The sequence below is a fragment of the Ictidomys tridecemlineatus genome, chromosome 7 (genome assembly GCF_052094955.1).
Source record: "Ictidomys tridecemlineatus isolate mIctTri1 chromosome 7, mIctTri1.hap1, whole genome shotgun sequence".
Taxonomy (NCBI): domain Eukaryota; kingdom Metazoa; phylum Chordata; class Mammalia; order Rodentia; family Sciuridae; genus Ictidomys; species Ictidomys tridecemlineatus.
This window is the reverse complement of record NC_135483.1, coordinates 24345667-24366539: the sequence shown is the minus strand read 5'-3', so window position 1 is coordinate 24366539 and position 20873 is coordinate 24345667.

Sequence of the window (20873 nt, the reverse complement as noted above, 5' to 3'; positions counted from 1 at the left end):
AACATTTCCTCTGAAGTCACAGTGTTACATATTTTTTAGTCAGTTTTCTATTTCTGTCATAAAATACCTGGGAAAAACAATTTTAAAAAGAGATTTATTTTGGTTCATGGTTTCAGAGGTTTAGTCCATGGTTTACTCAGTCTATTGTTTCTGGGTCAGAGGTGAAGCAATACATCATGGTGGGTGATGTAACAGAGAAAAGCACTCACCTCACAGTGGATGAGAAGCAGAAATAGGAAGGATCCAGGGACAAAAGATATCCTTCAAAGGCACATCTCTAGTGACCCACTTCTTTAAACTATGCTCTACCTTCTCATTTTTACTTCCTCCCAATAGCACCACCAGTTAGGGATCAAACCCTTTAAACCTAAGTCTGTAGAAGACATTTCAGATCCAAACTATAACAAGATCCCTAATTCCATAGGAATAAGGCAACTCTGCAAAATATTTTGGCAGTAGTTTTTGAAATAAGTACAAAAAGAAATAGGTATCTTTCCTGATTATTCCTTTCATGGAAAACAGGATAAGATGTACATATGCTAGTATATAAAGAAATAGTACATAAATGGTATATAAACTTATCTCCAAAGAAATTGGGATATGTAAACAATTAATGCATTAAATATTATTTGTAGCTACATAGTTTTTAATATTTAAAGATTTTAGAGGAGTATTGATTATTTTAAATTAATAAATTTTCAATTACTTCAAAGTATTAACTCAAGGATCTTAGGAATACCAATAGAAGCAGAACCAAATTTCTGTCCTCCAGCAATCTTATGATTTATTTTGGAAACATAAATGCAGATAATTTTTAAATTAATATTATAAATAAATTAAAGTTAAGTACAAATTGCTAGGTCAACATAAGAATCCTTAAATTAGCCTAGTTTGGAATATATTGATAGATGAAAGATCGGAATGTGTTTCATGGAAATTGATGAGCCACAGTTAAATGTTGAGTGAGGGATAAGTTATCCAAACAAAGATCAAAATTTTCTATCCACTTCTCCACATCTCCATGTTGACTAACACCATTTCAACTCACATTATCTTATAGTAGTTAAAAAAGCTCTTTGGATTTTTGCCTCCCTAAACCATTGTCCCTATGGCTGCAAAAAAAGGATATTATTAAAAGAACATCAAGTCATGACACTCTCCTATACGTTTTCTAATAACTTTATGAACCTTGAAATAAGAATCAATGTTCTAAAGTTTGCACAATGGCCTAAAGTATTCTAACACGTGTAATATCTGACTGCTAGCCTTCCTTGCTCACTATGTTTCAGAAATCTGATTCCCTCCCCCCCTCATTTTCACAAAGTCAAACCTTGTTCCTAAAATTGGGCTTTTGAATGTATTCTCTATCACCATTAGTTAACACATTCCTTACGGCTAACTTTTAGAGGTTTTAAAATATGGATCTCAATATTTTTGGCATTTCTTTTTAGATAGATCTGGATCTTAACCCTTTGAAATAAGGGTATGATTCAACAATAGAGGGTGAAATGATGCTATTTGGCATCTAAGGTTGGATCACATTTTATATTTGGCTTCCATATTTTTGGCAGGGATATGCAAAATTACTTCTTGAAATATTATGTGAAAAGTGCAACTATTGTAAAACAGCCTTGGTTGAGGAAGCCAAGACTCTTGGATTTTTAGTTGCTGTCATCAACAGTAGAAGTCTTGTAGTTGTGCCTGCCCAGGTATTAGGTACATGTGTGTGATTGAATCTTTAAACTCTCACAGTTCCCAAGCAATTCTGCAGCCATCCCAATCTCCAAGTCTCAAACATGGCAGCACAAGCAAATCCTCCCATTGTTTCTTGTCTGGATTTTCAAACTATAGAAATCATGTGACAAGAATTGGTTATTTTAAGTTGAAGCATTCTTGGATAATTTGTTATGTAGTGACCATAATGATACACTATAAAAGGTTCATTTCAAATAATACCTCCCCAGAAAAGACTTTCTGTTCTGACCAGTTTATTTAAAATCAATCCCCATCATTAAATTTCATTAACCATGATATTCATCTGTTTATTATTCATTGACTTATTATAAACCAAACTTAGAAATGACCCAAATGATTATCTAAAGTCAAATGAGTAAATAAATATTGATATATTTACAGATTGTAATATTATAGTACTTAGAATGAAAGATTTGTATCTACTTGCAAACTTATAAATGAATTATCCAGAGAAAATGGTGACTAAAAATATCATAAAAGAATATGTTCTGTGTAATTTTTTTTATATAAGTGAAAAAACATGTGAGTCACTCATTATTTATTGTTTATTGAAAAATGTCAGAAAGGTGGCTTCTGGGGTGCTGGTAATGGGTTCTGAGTGCTAGGTGCAACAATGCACTGTATGTAGAGTTTACAGCAAGTTGGAATTATTGGCCTCAAGTTATTGCCCCTTTAAAATACTTACCTTTGTATTCAGTTGTAATTAAAACTTTTAGGAATTGTGTATTATCTATAAAATCATTCATTTATAACTGCATTGTTACAATACCGGGATTTAAGAAGAACAGAACCTAGTCTTTGCTGTTTATTGTGTATGTCCTTTGTTGATTGGATTGGATTAGTATCAAACTGTGTGATATTAATATTGTACAATCCTTTATAAATTTTATTTTAAACTTTGCTACCTTATCTGATTTCAATTAAAATAAAATTTAAGGATAATTACTATTTGGATTGAATCATGGTAGATTTTGCAATTGAATATGAGAATATTTAACCTTTAAAATAAGAAAAACATATAACTTGAAACCACTGTGAAACTACTGTGTCATATTCTAATTAAACAAGCTAAATCACTATTTTGTGGCAAAATACCAAGTTTCCAGAGAAAGATATTAAACTAAAACATCTTCAGAGGAAAATAACTGGAAAATTAAACAACTGTAACTCCAAAATGTATCCTATGTGAAAAGACTGAAGGCTTCCAGCACTCCCTTGAAACTTCTCCTATTTTATACTTCCATGAATACTACTTGATTTGAAAACCAAGGCAGACTTCTTAATTTCTTCTCACTAGGACATGTCTTGAGTTTCTTAACAATTTATTAAAGACCAAATCTTCTCCAAATGCTTGGCACCTAAAATTTGATATCTGGCTCTTCATTTCAGCAAGAATTTTGGCAAGAATATGGTGCTCTGTTTGGTTTGCTTCACTCTACCCCATGTTATGGAAACTGCCTCCAGGTAGCAAATGGGGACAAAGATAGGACTGATTTCCCTTCTTTTAAGGACCAAAATCCTGTGGTACTTTCCAATATGTTAAAACAGGCTTCTTATTGTTTATAAGAGGAGAGTAAGTCTACTAGCCATTTGTACATTGTGGGTGGCCACAGAAACATGAGCATACTTTTGATTTTTTTTGTATTTACCTAATATCAACCTCAATACTTATATTTCAGTTCATTTGACACTAGTGTTTTATGTATGTTAAAAAACAAAAACAAATTAACAAAAAACATAGTTTATCCTGCACCCAGCACAATGTCTAAATAAGTGATATGTACAAAGTAAATACATGCTGAATGAATTAGTTGCTAAGATATATGTATGTATGTGTGTATACATATACTTAATAAAGACAACTTTATAACTTTTATTTTATTTGGTCACCATATGCATGTGCACTTTAAAAAGGATAAGTAATGCATTTAGATGTTCTACATATGTATATATTTATGTGCTAAGATTCACCATCCCTATAAGATAAAATAAATTTTTTTCTGTCACATTTGCAATTTTATTTAATCCTGTATATAACCTAGTGTATAAATTTAATTAAATTGTGAGTCTCTGAATTTAAATAGTTTTTTCCAAATTTATACGTCTAATGCTTTGCAATGTCCATATGAACATATTAATCTCTCTATTTTAGTATAGAACCTAAGTCTCATAGTAGTATTGCTGTTTGGTTTTTCAAATAGTCCATTTATTGCATTGTAGTTGTGCTTGTCAGAATTTTAGTTGCTGTGACTAGAATATGTGAAAAGAACAACTTAGAGGAGGAAAAATTTTGTTTTGGCTCACGATTTCAGAAATTTAGTTTAGTTGACTCCATAGCTTTCAGCCTGAGGTGAAACAAAATATCATGGCAGAAGGCCATGGTAAAGAAAAGATACTTAGCTCATGGCAGACAGAAGAGAAAAAGGGGTGGGGAGGGAGGGATGGAGGGAGGGGGAGAGAGAGAAAGGTGGGGGAGAAGAGCCATGGATAAGATATAGTACAAGACCACATCTCCTGTGATCCATTTCCTATAGCCATGGCCCACCAGCTTATTGTTACCATAAACTAGTCCATTTGAGTTACTAATCTGTCAAATAGATTCATCCACCAATAAGATTATAGCTCTCACAATCTAATCTGTTTACCTCTGCATATTCCCAAGTTGTCTAACACATTGGCTTTTTTTAGGGATATTAAAGATGCAAACCATAATGTTAATTCCACCCCTGGCCCCAAATTTTGATGTTCATCTCTTGATGCCAAGTGCATTTAGCCCATACCCAAGTCCCCATAATCTTAACAGTTCCATCATAACCCAAATATCCAAATCCAAACTCTTCTCTGAGACTGAGGACAAACACTTTACTGTTGATCCCTGTAAAAGTCAAGCAAGTTACATATACTTAATATAAAATGGCATAGAGTAAATATTGTCGTTCCAAAATGAAGGAATGGGGACATAGAAGAAGGGATGGGACAAAATAAGAAACCTTGCTGGGAAAACATGTCCTATAGCTTCATGTCCAGCTTCTGGGGCATATGGTGTCAAGACATGATGTTCAAAGGGATTTTTCAATATTACCCATATGGCCTTACTAGTTGCAGCCCACATGATTTCTCTCTTGGCCTGACTTTGCTCACTTCCTATAGACTTCCCATCAGATGATCCACTTCCTGGCATCTCTTAATTACTGGGTCTCACTGGTTGTTTTGGTTACATTCTCATAGCTCCACACATCACCCTTTCAGGGGCTGCCTGCAAGGATTCCAACCCTGGTTCACTCTGATGATCTTCCAGTCCTTCCTTTGAAATTTCAGTGGAAAGCCATGACCTCTCAACTCCAGAATCCTATAGTTGGCCTCAATATTGTATGTTATATTCTCTGGTCAAACTGAAAAATGTTTGAATCTTTTCTTTCTGGTTTTTGCTTCTGATTTTCACAGTAAAACTGGCTAAAAGTAGCCAGCAATACTCACAGCATCACATGAATGTTGTGCTGCCTGGAAATTTTCTCTCTCAGATTTTTCTGTCCATCATCTTTAAATTTAGATTTACAGAAAGTCTCAGGAATTTATACAAAACATAGATAAGTTCTCTGTGGAATGTAGCACAAATGGCCCCTACTCCATTTTCCCAGTATATTCCTAGTTTTCATCTGAAATTTTATGAGTAGTCTTTAACATACATATTCCTATTGATATTCTGGTTTTCTGAGCTCCCCAAAAGAATTGATCATTAAGCTCTGCTTGCAACATTTTAAGGCTTTCCCAACCTACATTTTTAAACTTCTTCAAACTTATCTTGCAATACAGTTCAAAATGCTTTTCAGCCACATGATCAGGTAAAGTAACAGCAATAACTTCACTGCTTATTCCAATTAATACATTAGTCTGCTTTCTGATGCTGTGATCAAAATATCTCACAAGGACAACTTACAGGAGGAAAAGTTTATTTTCAATATATATTATGGATTATATTATTTTTATGTATTTAACATATATATATATTAAAACAATCATAAAACATTAGTGTTTTAATCAGCTTTTGCATCACTGTGACCAAAAAGACCTGACAAAAACAACATAGAGGAGAAAAATTGTATTTTTGCTTATGATTTCCAAGGTTCAGTCCATGGTTCACTGACTCCATAGTGAGGCCGATGTGAGGAAGAACATCATGGTAGAAGACCATGGTGTGGGGAAAGCAGCTCAGGACATGGAAACTAGAGACAGCTCTGCTTACAAGGGCCAAATATAAATCCAAAGGCAAACTCCCAGTGACCTACTTTCTTTAACCTGTCTATTATCATCCCATTAATTCATATCAGTAGATTAATCTACAGATTAAGTTATACCTTTCAAGATATAATCATTTCACCTGTGAAAATTCTTGCATTGTCTCATATGTGAACTTTTGCAGAACACCTAAAATCTAAGGCATAAGAATTAGGTTAAAACCTTGTGTCGATCATCCATTAATGCTCTATATACTTATGCAATACACAATCAACTATATCTCTGGTTCTCATATCCACTCACAACTGATGAAATTCCTCTACTCTCCCTTGAAAAATATTGGAATATTTGAGGTACTTACTCCAAAAAGACTAGTGATATATAATTTTTTAATGCAACCTATAGCCTGTGTAGATGCTAGTGGTCCTAGGTTAAAGCATTTTTCTTTTTTACATTTTATTTTCAGTGTTATGAGTTGAACCTAGAGGTGCTTTGAAATCGAGATATGATACATCTCTAGTCCTATTTTTATTTTTGTTTAAATTTTGAGAGATGGTATTGCTTAGTCACTCAGGTTAGCCTTAAACTTGAAATAGTCCTACTTCAGCCTCCTGCATTGCTGGGATTATATGTGTGTTTCACCCTGCCAAATCTCTTTCTTCTCTTGTAATCTAAACTTTTGTATTTAACAAACTAAGATCTCTTCTACTAACATTTTATCCTAGTAATATTCAAGACAAATTCCTACCTCCCAAAGCCCCAAATACTATCTGATTTGTGTTCTTTTGTCACTCACCATTATTGATGCAAAATTCAGGCTGAACTAACCTTGTTTTCTAGATTTTCTCTACCAATATGATGCTTTGTTTTTAATGTGTCTAACTTGGATTTTATTATTTGAATACTGGCTTTCTCTCCATTGAACTGAACACTTGGGAAAAGGCAATGTGAATAGTTTGGGTTCAAACTGTGCAATAAAGTGTCTTTAAAATGAATAGAATTATACATACCAATGTGCCATCCTTTATGATGCCCATCCCATACTCACATTCTGGTACTTAATTTTATCAATCACTAGACAAAATTGAGCAGAATGATGACAATAATTAAAAAGTTACAAGGATAGATGAAAGGAGCTCAGCTTGAATTTCTCTTTTTAATTAAAACATTTCCTTGTCTCTAAAGCAGAAATTAGAAATATCATCTACAAGATTATTTCAAATTTGTTATATGACTTAGTTATGGTGAACTTCTAAGTGTTCACACTGATGTTTTTGCATAATATGTTGATACAAAAATCTGTGTTTAGATTAACTGAAGTCCTTCATGAATCTCTGCCCAAATGTACACAAGAGAACACTAAAACAAATTGCTTTATGTGATAGTGCCATGAAATCTGGGGAGTATTCATAAATATTTATTGCAATATTAATTGAAACATTTGAAGTAAACACACACAGGACACATCTTTGGTGTCACTTGCTTAAACTATTTGTTGCCAGCCTGAGTTGGGGGGTGGGGTGGGAGTGGGCTTTGTAGACAATTACAAAGCAGCACAGTACAAGATGTAAGTATTTTGTAGCTCTTCTGGGAAAAATAAGAATAGATTTTCATCATTATCTAGGCATGAACTGATCTCAAAAAGTCTGGGAAACTGTTTAAAAATATAGGTAAACTTTTAGGTTTAGATGGTGATTGTGTGTATTTTTCTGAAGAGAAATTTTATTGTTTTTAACTAGTTCTTCAAAAAAGTCATGGGTCCTTAATCTACTTCCTTAATTCAACCATAATCATATCTGAATTTTATTTTACACATCTCAGTAATTTATATAGAGGCTTTACACATAATGGATTAAAAATGAAAAGGTTAAAAATGTTAACCAGATTTAGAAGTGAGAAAATAGAGAAAACACTTTTCTTTTATGAAATTTTGTTTCTTAATAATATATTTTCTAGTGTTTAGAAAGCCCTCATGACTGAATGCTGTGGCACCTGCCTGTAATCCCAGCAGCTTGGGAGGTTGAGTCAGGAAGATTCTGAGTTCAAAGCCAGCCTCAGAAATGGCAAGGTGCTTAGGAACTCAATGAGATTCTGACTCAAAATAAAATACAGAGTAGGTCTGGGAATGTGGCTCAGTAGTTGAGTACCTCTTAGTTCAATCCCTGGTACTCCCACCCCCATGAAGAGGGCCTTCACATACAGATTGCTGATTTGGTATATATGATTATATATTAAAGATCATATGTTTTTTGCATACAAAATTATCAAGATCTGGGTAAGAAATAGTAAAAAAATAATAATATTAATTTTATAAAATGAGGTTTATTGAAAACAGAAAACAGATCTATTGAAAATAAGACCTCACATAACTATAATTAGTAATAACAGAAAACAGAAGGAAAACTGTATTTCCTCAATCATTATATATTCATTGAAATTACCATTGCATACTTTTAAAATATAATAATACCAGTAAACTCTAGCATTACTAATAAAAAGAAGCAATTCAACAGTATCATCTAAAACAAATTCATTCAGAGTGTTTTACTATTGAAACTTTAGGGAGAAGAACTTTCAGATTCAGAAACATTTACTTCCTCTCACACTCTAGCAACCCCACCTCAGGGGAGGAGTAGACATCCACTCTAGCCTACCCCAATAACACTGCTGAGAAGGGAAGCCAAGAATCTTCTAAAACAATTCTTTTAATTCTTTAACTTTTCATCAAAATCTTATTGTTTCCTCTGTTTAATTGTTACTTGAAAGGTTCACAAACACTTATACATATTTATATTTATTACTTTTATTTCATTTCTAGCAATTTTTGAAGGTAACTTTTTTTTTCTTGGATTAGTATTTTGAGGAATAGGATATTTGATTAGTATATTTCAGTATTGTTTGTATTCTTTCCTTTTTATATTATTTTTTGTATATTTTTCTCTCACCTGTTTCCCTTGAGTATTTTTCTCATTTCTGCTTTGAAAAGCCAATTTCCATTGTTATTTTTTTTCATCTTATTTTAATTTTTATTTCTATTTTCTCTCTGCCTCTCTCATAATCATCACATCCAACATCACTTCTTTTATCTCCCTGTTCATGATTTGAAATTGTAAATCCTTTTATAAACATACTATTTTTACTATGGGAAATAATTGAGCACAACATTTTGGCTTATTGTGACAATTTAAATTGTATGTGTCATGGCCAGGGCTGTTTGGTTTAATGCTGTATATTTTTTGCTTAGGTTGTTGTTATTATTTGTTTCCTCCTAAAAAGTGAGGGACTGGAAACCTTCAGGGGCACTGTAAATCCACAGAGTAAAAAAAAAGTGGCCTCAGATCCATACTGTTAGATGGGTAGACACACAAGCAACATGAACAAGCCAGATAACAAATAATAAAAAACAATCAAAGTACTTTAATAACAGGGTCCAGCACCACCACAGAGGAAGAAATGTCAGAGAAGGAGTTTAGAATGTTCATAGTTAAACAGATCTGAAAGGTAAAGGATAGTGCAAAAACTGAAATGAGAGATAATACAGAAAGTGAAAGATCACTTTAATGAAGAGATAGAGATTCTGATAAAGAGTAAGTAGAAATCTTCAAAATGTAAACATCCATAAACCATGTTAAAAATGCAATGGGAAGTATTGCTGGCAGACTAGACCACTTGGAAAACAGTTTCAGGCAAAGAAAACAAAATATGCAATCTTGGAAATAAAGTTGACCATGGTAAAAAGATGTTAAGTGAACATGAACTTCTCAAGAATATGGGATAACATGAAAAGAACAAATATAAGATTTATCAGAATAGATGAAGGATTAGAGATACAAAACAAAGAAATGCACAATATTTTCAATAAAATAATATCAAAAAAATTCCTGAACCTTAAGAATGAAATGGAAAATCAAATACAGGAGGATTATAGGATTCAAAATATACAAAATTACAACAGATCCACACCAAGGCACATTATTATGAAAATGCCTAATATACAGAATAAGGATAGAATTGTAAAGGCTACCACAGAAAACCAGTAGATAACAGAGGAAAACTAATACAGATTTCAGCTTATTTCTCAACCCAGATTCTCAAAGCAAGGAGGTCTTAGAGTAATATATATTTCAAGATCTGAAAGAAAGTGGATACCAGTGGATACTATACCCAGAAAAATTAAGCCTCAGAATTGATGATGAAATAATAACCTTCCATGATAAACAAAAGTTAAAAGAAATCACAATTAGAAAGCCTGTACTAAAAACATACTCAATATATTTCATGAGGAAGAAATGAAAATAAATTGAAAACCATCAAAAGAATAATCAGTACATTAAAAGAATAGTTAATAAAAGGAGAAACTAATTTAAATTAAAAACCTGAAATAAATTATCAAGAATAAACAATTATTTCTAAATAATAACACTGAATGTAAATGGCCTAAACTCATCAATAAAAAGACTTAGACTAGCAGATTGGATTAAAAAGAAAGACCCAACAATACACTGTCTCCAAGAAACTCACTTTCTATACAATGACATCTACAGATTAAAGGTAAAAGGGTGGGGGAAAAACAAAAACATGTCATTCACATGGATCTTGTAAACAAGCGGGGTTTCTATCTTTATATCAGATAAAGTGGATAGCAAGCCAAAGTTAATCAGAAGGGACCAAGAATTTCATTTCATAATGCTTAAGGGAATTATATATGAACAAGACATAACAATAATAAATATTTATGCCTCAAACAATGAAGTATCTGCATATAACAAACCTTCTCAATATCAAGAATAAAAATTGAACACAACACAATAATATTTGGTGACTTTAATAGGCCTCTCTTAACACTGGATAGATTTTCCAAACAAAACTAAACAAACATTGTAATCTATCAAATCATAATGTAAGAAATTAGAAATCAATAATATGAAAAATATAATCTAACACCTATAGATTAAATAGTACACCATTGAATGACAAATGGAGAGCAGAAAAAATAAGGGATAAAATAAAAAAGTACTTAGATGTAAATTATATTTGCAACACAACATATCAAAATCTCTGGGACTTTGTGAAGATGATTTTCAGAGGAATGTTCATTACATTGAGCTCATTTATTAAAAGAATAGAAAATCACCAAATAAATAACCTAGCATTATGTCTCGATGCTATAGAAAAAGAAAAACAAAGCAATGCCCAAAGCAGTAAAATATGAGAAATAATTAAAATCAGACCTGAAATCAATAAAATTGAAACAAAATAATCCAAAACATAAATGAAACAAAAAAAGTTGGTTTATTTAAATTGGAAAATTTAAATAAATTTGATTAACCCTTAGACAAACTAGCTGAAAGAAAAGAGAAAAAACTTAAATTACTAAAATTTATGATGAAAAATGAAATATCACCTTGGGAACTACTAAAATGCAGATGATAATTGGAAACTATTTTGAAAATTTAAACTTTGATAAAATAAAAAATCCTGAAGACATTGACAATTTTCTAGAGACATATGACATACCCAAATTGGATCAGGAGCACTTGTAAAATTTAAACAGATCAATTTCAAGCAATGAAATTGAAGACACCATAAAAAGCCTACAAAGAACGAAAAGTCCAAGACCAAATGGAGTCTCACCTGAGTTCTACAAGACTTTCAAAGAAGAACTAACACCAGTCTTCCTCAAATTATTCCGTGAAATAGAAAAGGAGAAAACCCTTCCAAACTCATTCTATGAAGCTAGTATCACCCTGATAACAAAACCAGACAAAGACACACCAAAGAAAGAAATTTTTAGACCAATATCCCTGATGAACATAGATGCAAAAATTTTTAACAGAATATTGACAAATTGAATATAATAGCATATGAAAAATACAGTGCACCATGATCAAATGGAGTTCATCCCAGGGTTGCAAGATTGAGAATTAATAAATATAATTCATCACATCAATAGACTTAAAGACAAAAATTACACACTTACCTCAATAGATGCAGAAAAAGTATTTGACAAAATATAGTATCCATTCATGTTCAAAACACTAGAAAAAATAATAATAGTAGGAAGATACCTCAACATTATAAAAGCTATCTATGCTAAAACCAAGGCCAACATGCTAAATAGAGAAAAACTGAAAGTATTGCCTCTAAACACTGGAATAAAACAGGGATGCCCTCCTTTGTCACTCATATTCAAAATGATCCTTAAAACTCTAGCCACAGCAATTAGACAAAGAAAGAAAGCAAAGGATACAAATAGGAAAAGAAAATCTCAAACTGTATTTATTTGCCAATGACTCGATTCTGTATTTAGAAGACTCGGAAAACTTCTAGAACTCAAAAATAAATTTACCAAATTGGCAGGATATAAAATTAACACCCATACATCAATTGTGTTTTGATATACCAATGATGAATCAGCTGAAAGAGGAATCATGAAAACTATCCCACTCACGATAGCCTAAAAAAAAAAAAAAAAAACCTTGGGAATCAATCTAACAAAAGAGATGAAAGATTTCCACAATGAAAATTTTAGAACACTAAAGAAATTGAAGAAGACCTTAGAAGATGGAAAGTTCTCCCATGTTCTTGGATAGGCAGAATTAATATTGGAAAAATGGCCAGACTACCAAAACAGCCATACAGATTTAATGCAATTGCTATTAAAATTCCAATTAATCTTCATAGAAATTGAAAAAGCAATCAAGAAACTCATTTGGAAAAATAAGAGGCCCAGAATAGCCAAAGCATTCCTTAGCTAGAGGTGTTCCTCTAACAATGAACAAATGAGTAAGCATTTATTTGCTAAGTGAAAAATGTTAAGTGGAAACAGTGAGTTTCTTTAGTCAGAAAAGTTAATTTATGGCAAGGAAAGGCCTTTCACCAATCATAAAAGAAAGTTATAAAAATAAAAGAGGAGATGGTGTCTAAATATAGTCACCATAGTACTCAAAAGGCCAAGATATATGGGGTCTCACCTAAGTTCTACAAGACCTTCAAAGAACTAATAGCAATCTAGGTTTTAACTCTTGTTCATGTCCAATGTATACATTTTTCCAAGGAATACTGAAGTGGAAAGTAAGACCAGGACATTTTTACAAACTTATCAGTATTTTCCTAGTAATGCTTTGTAATAATTCTTAAATTTTTCTTATTGTGAGTATAGAAAGCATTATTCTGAAACCACATTTTATCTTCTTAGGACAGACCAAGAAGTCATCTTGATGTTACAAAAGACCAACAATATCCTTATTTCCTACCCCAACGTTGGAGAATTGGGTTCTTAAAAATGAAGTTTACTTCAAACTCAATTGTTAGGTTGGTGGCAGCGACCTGGTGGTCACTTAGTGGCAACTTAGTACAAAGCAGCCTGCTCTGGAAAAGAACATCAATCAGATGCCAGGGGAAATGCCTGTCAATCAGCCAGATCTCCTGACTAATGCCTGTCAATCAGCAGGACCCCCTGGCCAATCTTGGATTTCAGCCAACTCCCCTGACCAACTCCAAGGGGCAAGGGACACCTTTTCCTGTCCCAAGCCCTTCCCTTCCTGCTGTAAGCCCCATAAAAGTCCAGTCTGGTAGAGTTTCCACGCGGTTTCTCCTCAGACCCTTCTCCTGTCCCCTCTGTGCTTCTGATGGAGTGCCGCCCAGGAGTGATATCACAATAAAGCCTGTTCAATGGCTCTTTTAAATCTGCCTCCTTTGGCCGCTGCCTACCCAGCCTGATCTGACATCAATGACAACAGTCAACAGTTAATTTTTGGCTTTGATTCTTGAACTTTGTAGATGGGGAAAAAAACAACTTAGCATAATAATCATCTAAAGAATTACATGTTACTTTCTGAGTCTGTGTTATGTCATGTACCTCATTTAATATGCTGTTGCCATATTTAATAGAGTATCAGTTGCAATAAATTGGCTCTGTGGATTCCAAAGCATACCACAACCATCAACTACTTCAAAAAGTATATGTAATGTGTGTACATACTTTATATACAACCAGAGATATGAAAAATTATGCTGTATAGATGTAATAAGAATTGTAATGTATTCTGCTGTCATTTTTTTTAAAAAAGAATAAAAATATAAAAAGTGAAAAAAAATAAAAGTTCATATTTTTGCTAAAAAAGAAAAAGATAAAGAAAGAAAGAAAAAAAAAGAAAAGAAATTTGCTCTCTAGATAGCCACAGCAAAAGCCACAATTTGGGAAACTACTGTAGCTTTAGACTATGGGAAAAGATTGTGTTTGTGTTTGAGCAGCTCTGAGTAGGTTTTGATTATAAATCTAGTTTGAAAACCTTCTTGTTCTACTTTCAAATAGAATCCATTTAAAAAACAAAGCTTATCTGGGTTGTCTAAAGGTATTTCAAGAAGGTTAGAGATGGGGGAAATTCTTGACAGGCTCAAGTAGTACCTTCTACTGGAAGGGGGAAAACGGTTGGTGGAATTTAGGATCTTATAGCCAAGAATGGATACATATATATAGGAGAGATGAGGAGAATTTTATAATCTGTCTAGGAGCAGGTAAAAGTCTAGATGCCATGAAGAAGAAAGAAGTAATGTGAGGATCTTACGATCCTTTGTCAATAAGAAGAAGACTGAGGAGGTCTAGAGCAGACCTCTACTTGGACCTTCCAAGTCTTTCACATGGTCACAGAAAAGAATTTAAGGATGTCAGATTTTAGCAGAGAAAGGAAGAGGTCTATTGAAAGTGAAAGGCAAAACCTTGCAATCTCAGAACAAGATATACCTCCAGAGCCTGAGGACAAGCTTTTATTAAGGTACATAATTCAATGGAACACACATGTTCCAAAGGGCTAGACTTTCTTAGGGGTTAGAAATATTCAGTAAGATCAGATTTCCACATTAGAGGATCTGGTATGATATGTAGGTCTTAAGTTGCATCAAAGTATCTAGAGGTCAGGTAGTCCACTGAGTAATCTGACCAGAGGGTCATGGTCTATCTAAATGTTAGCCCCTAGCCTCATGATGTCAGTGACCTCCTTTTATTGATATCTGTTCCTGTTTTGCTACACTCTGAAAAACATATGACTGGAAAGTTATAAAAAAAATTGACTTCTTTACTGCATATTTACATTCTGGTCCTTTTCTGTCCTTTATGCTCTTTTGTCCAGTTCATGAGCTGTTTATTAGTTATTTGCTCTTTATTTTAACAAGGGTCTTTTTGACTTAAAGATTCAGTATTCACTCTATCCCTAAATTTCTCCCTGGCAAACTGCTTCAGGTATACAAAAATCAGATATAGGCTACCGATAAGAGGATAATACACAAGGATCTCTGATTTTCACTGTCTTATTAAAGTAGGACCCCCAATTTTTTTTTACAATGTTTAATATACAAATAGAAAGAAAGGTTCATACCAGTGAGAAATTTAAAATTAAGATTTTTAAAGAATTTCTTGGTTGCTAAAAAACATAATATTTAATGACTCTGTTCAGGGTAAATTTTATGTGTGACAGTTTTTGTCAGGTTATATTTAGTGCTAGCCAGTTCCGAAAACTTACAAGTCCAGTGTTACCTATATCCTCTGAGGTATTTTTTGGCAATTAGCCTGGAAACATTAAGAATAAATTTCCAATCTATTAGTTAGTACTTTTAAAAGAGAGAAGAAATAGAAGGTGTCCATCCTTCAAATCATCTGGGTTTTAAATGAGTATTGGCCAATTATAGCAAAGGAATAGCTAGGCTAGTTGAGATCTCCAAGGGCTCCCCATCCTTTTATGTTCCATATTTATTTCTTTTGCCCAGATTCTATTGTGAGATTAAGATTTGAAATATTGTTAAGGGAGGAATCAGGTTGTAAATAATCAATTTGTGACTTTATTACATTATAGTTTGGGGATTCTTTTCCTGGGAATTCTGAAAAGACACTTTGCTGTCTGTGTTTAATTGTACTATCCTGTTCATAGAATAGGTCTGTTTTAAAAAGATTCACCAGACAGTGAAGCACATCATATAATGAGGAAGCCCAGAGAAGCAGGAAGTGACTATTAGAAATGCCATCTGAGGGCCCTTTGGGATTCTTACCTCTGAAACCTGTTTGCTGCACCTAGGACAAATGGTAGAAAAGTAATAAAGTTTGTGGAAGAAGAAGTAGATGAAAATCAAATAGAAATAGAACACTTTGTATTTTTTATTGCATAGAGACGCTTCCTTTTTTTCATTAAGGGAAAGTGTGGGCTTACTAGAACAACTAATTCCTCAAAGGGGTATTATTCTGTCAAATAAAGTTTGTCCTGTGTCTATTTAGAGTGTCTTCAAGTGAATGTTGGATAATTGTTCTTTCAGTGAAGTTTTTCTGTATAATAACTATAGTTATTTATCTCTCTCTATATATTCTTGTACATAGGTTTTTATGCATTTAATCAGAAGAGCTATTAATTAGAACCTACTTGTTTTTGTCTCTGAATCAAAGTATCTTCACCACACTCAGCAAACTCTTGTAGTTTAGACAAACATTAGACTGTCTCTTATTTTTTCTTTAATTTTCTACATACACCTACCATTTTAGCATTAAGATCATCAGCAAAGGAAGTAAACAGCCAGATTCTGTTTTCTCCCTGAATGAAAACTGAATACATTCCTAGCTAATTCCTCAATAATCAGAAATGTGATGGCCTCTAAAATCCAGGAGGTATTTTTCCTCATTAATGGCATTGGCTATTGATCAATAAATATCTTTATAGTACTCGCATTCTCAATTTTGTTTTTAACTGACACATAACAATTGTTGCTATTTATATGATACAGTATAACATCTTGATATTTGTATATATTTTATAATACCTAAATCAAGGCATATGATTATACATGCATATCATATATCATATATACTTAAAATTTCATTATCAGAACATTCAAAATTCATTCTTCTAGCTATTTTGAAATATTCAATAAATATTATTAATAGTAGTCCTCTTACTGTGCAATAGAACATCAGAACTTATGCTTCCTCTATACCCAGTTGTATCCATTGACTTATTTCTCCCTGTCTACTCTTTCTTTCTGCCTTCTTCAATCCCTGGTAACCAGTTTTCTACCTCTTACTTCATTGAGATAAGCTTTTTAAAATTCCTGAATAAGATAGTACAGTATTTGTCTTTCTGTACCCTATAGCAAATATCTCCAGGTCAGATTCTAGTGAACTTATCCTACTTTTATACTCTTTAAATACCCACCCATAGTAAAATTTGGATACACATATTTGATGTCATTTTGATTATTGATCTCTCCTGCCTTCTCTAATGAGCTTCTTTTCTATCTTCCATGATATATTCATTTCAATATTTTTTTCAGTTCTTAGAACTATCTTATGTTTCCCTGTGAGCATTTGTCTTACTCATGAGGATATGAAAAATTCTTACCTAAATTATACAAATCCATTTTAATCAAGATTTAGTGTTTGAAGACAAGCAAAGTGGCTAATAGTCCTGAGTATAAGACATTGAGAGAAGATGGTATAAGTGAAATGGTGTGGTGGAGGAGGGGGAAATGTGTGGTAAAAGTGCTTAAAGGGTAGGAGTCATAAATCACTGTGTGGGCTACAGAATTCTAGATGACGCATGTGGTCTTTTTCTGCTGGTGTTACTTCTGTACGGCGATATTTTACATGGCAATAGGAACATAAGAGAGATTGGGGACACTTGAAGCCTGGGCAAGAATGTCGTACCAGTTATTGTTGGCTTAGAGATGGAAGGTGTCTTGGGAGAAGAATGTGGGTGGCCTCTAGAATCTAAGCATGGATTTCAGCCATCATAGACTATGGAATCCTAAAACAGCAAGGAACTGAATCCTGCCAATACCTTAAATGAGCTTGAGAGTAGATTCCTCCCTAGGACTTTCAGATGAGTTCTGCCTAGAAGACTTTGACCTTGTGAGAATGCAGGCAGAGAAAGGACCCAGGAGTGCCCACCTAGAATGCTTGCCTACAAATTAGTGAGATAATAAGTAGATGTTTGAAGCTGATGAATTTGTAATTCATCACATCATGATTGAAAATTAATATGAAGTCAAGGTATAGGAGGTATGGTAGGAAGGCAGTCTGGAGTGGATTCAAAACAGGGAAGGGGAAGTTCGATTTTGAATTTTAGATTCTTCAAAGTTTTTATTATCTCTTCAGAAAGAATCCTTCAGGAAATCAATTTTAGAATTTGTTTGTCTTTCAAAAGACTATTCATTTAAAAATAATTATGCTGTCCATGGAATATGTGGATTCTTTGGATTTCTAATTATAAGGTGTTACACAAGTGGATATTTTTATTGCCCTTCCAAAGTTGCTCAATGTGGCCACTGCTCATATGCATTTTATTTTTAATTTCTAAAATCTGCTGAGAGTTTTAATATTTAGTACTGTGGTCCCATAATATTCTTAAAGGTAAGGTCACTGTCAGCTTCATTAACTGACTATTGATTGCATATACTAAAATGAAGGGAACAAACCAGGAACAAATAAGAAGATCTGTGATCTTCATCTTATCACTGGGAGTCTTGAAGAGTAAAAATAAATCAAAATGCTCTGACTAAAACCTCTACAGAAGAAGAGAAAAGGTTTACGCTGTGTTAAATACTGGGGCAAATCAGTGTTCAGAAACAAAGTCAGAGAAAAGAAGATAAACAGAGCACACATCCTATGCACTCCAACACTGAAGACAGGATGTTGGCTTCCTTGTAACAGCTCTAAACCCCACAGGCATGACAGTACCACACTTGCACCTGTGAAAGAATATCAACTAGGACACCTGTAGGCATCAACTTTTTTCAGAATGTTATGGCCTGAATTTCACCTAGAAATATCAGTGTATCTTGGGGAACAAAGAAAGACTTTTGCCAAAGATTTCAGACAAAGATCAGCCAGTTTCCATAATAGTTGTTCAAATAGAGTTTTCAGAAGAAGGATGAATTGTTCTCACAATTCAGCAACTGTTTGGCCAATTCAGGTTTAGCAAGAAAGATATAAGATGGAGACTAATTAATCGTGTGGCCTAAGGTTACACCAGAATTATAATGATTTTTCAGAAAATAAAATATCCTAGGAAGAAAATTATGTGAATTAATTTACAAGGTGTATATATATATATATATATGTGTGTGTGTGTGTGTGTGTGTGTGTGTGTGTGTGTGTGTGTGTGTGTATGCATATAAACTTTGTGTATATATGGATACTAAACAAAATAAACTTTTCCTACTCTAAATTGTTCTTTTCTAAGTCTTTTGGTCACACAAAAGACCTTTTGTTCTTGTATAATTCTAGTCCAAATAAAGATGACTATAACACCCATAAAATAGTACAATTCTATAATCCATTCCTAGGAGCAATGGTAATATATTCATAGGTTTCCCTACAATGGTAATTGGAAGTCTTCTCTGATGTCCACAGGCATGAGAAATTAAAATATCTAAAAATAATGCATCTACTGCCATCTACTCAAATACTCAAATAAGAAACATCAGGGACATGAGTTTCATTATTTTCTAATAATGAGTGATTGGTGCCAATTCCACCTCAGCATTGCTCTGAATTCTTCTTTGTTCTTGTATAAACCTAGTCCAAACAACTATTTTCTTAATTCCATTATTTTCTTAAAGTCTACTCCTTTCCACTCAAGCCATGCCAAGTCTAAATCCCGTGATTAAAGTAATATTCTTAAAAAGAATATTTTTAATTCTGCCTTTCAAAATCCTTTAATTTCTTCCTAATGTACTTCCCCTTAGGTTTCTTTGAATAAATTATTCATTCATATTCTTGCCTAATTATTTTTATGGTGCTTGGAATTAAACCCAAGGCCTTGTATATAGTAGCAAGTGCTTTACCACAAAGGTACTTTGTGGTAAGAAACTTTTTCTTACCTTTTTTCCCTCTCATACTTGTTGTATTTCTATTTCACTTTCCCTTGCTACGCACCATTCTCTAACTAAATTTTTGTATTGCTTAACCCATCTCATCCTTTGCTCTGGTTTTCTGGCTAACTCCTACTTTTGTGTGAGTTTTAGAGAGATACTAGTTGAATGCTGCCATCATCACAACCACCAATATACAGTATTATGATAAGGATTCCTCATAATTTTTCATAGTATGTCATATTTTCCCCTCTGTAAGAACACCTTCCCTTTCAGTGGTGTTATGTTCATATCCCTAGAAAACATGTAAGCTCTATTAGAGAAACGCTTTCATTTGTATGTTTCCCTGTTCTTATCCTTAGTCCTTGAATTGTCTACATGAAAAAAATTGGAACAAATCCTATATATTGAATGACTACTTAATGACTTAAAGGATGATGAATGACTGATTATTTATAGACACATATTTAGAAAGTTGACAATGTTATCAGTGGTTTTTATTCTTGAAGAAAGGATTATTGATTTTTAAATGTCTTCTTTTAATTCATTTTTATAATTTATACAGGGAAATGCATTCTATTTTAAAGTAACAAGATATATAAATAATACATGAAGCAAAACTTAGGGTTTAAATTTCTTACACAGATTTTAGAAAAATGTTTAAAGCCACATGCTCCTGCTCATCATCTTTTATTGCTTTGAACACTGATAGTTTGTATTTTTTAATCATACAGGATTTTTAAAACTTTAGAATAAAAAGGAGTGATGAAAAAACAGTTGTCTGAAAATTAATTAAAAGCAAAAGACAGAAAATGTGGGAGAATTATGAAATTTTTAGAAATTAGTACAAATGCTTAAAGATGAACAAAGGGTTATGAACCTGCTCTATTTTATTACACATGCACTTTAAGAAGCCATCATAATTTTACCAAATATTTTTTCAATTTGTTTCTGTACATTTTAAAAATGAAAGCCAAAAAATGTTCAAACTTAATTGAACCTTAATAGACATTTTAACATGTATATTT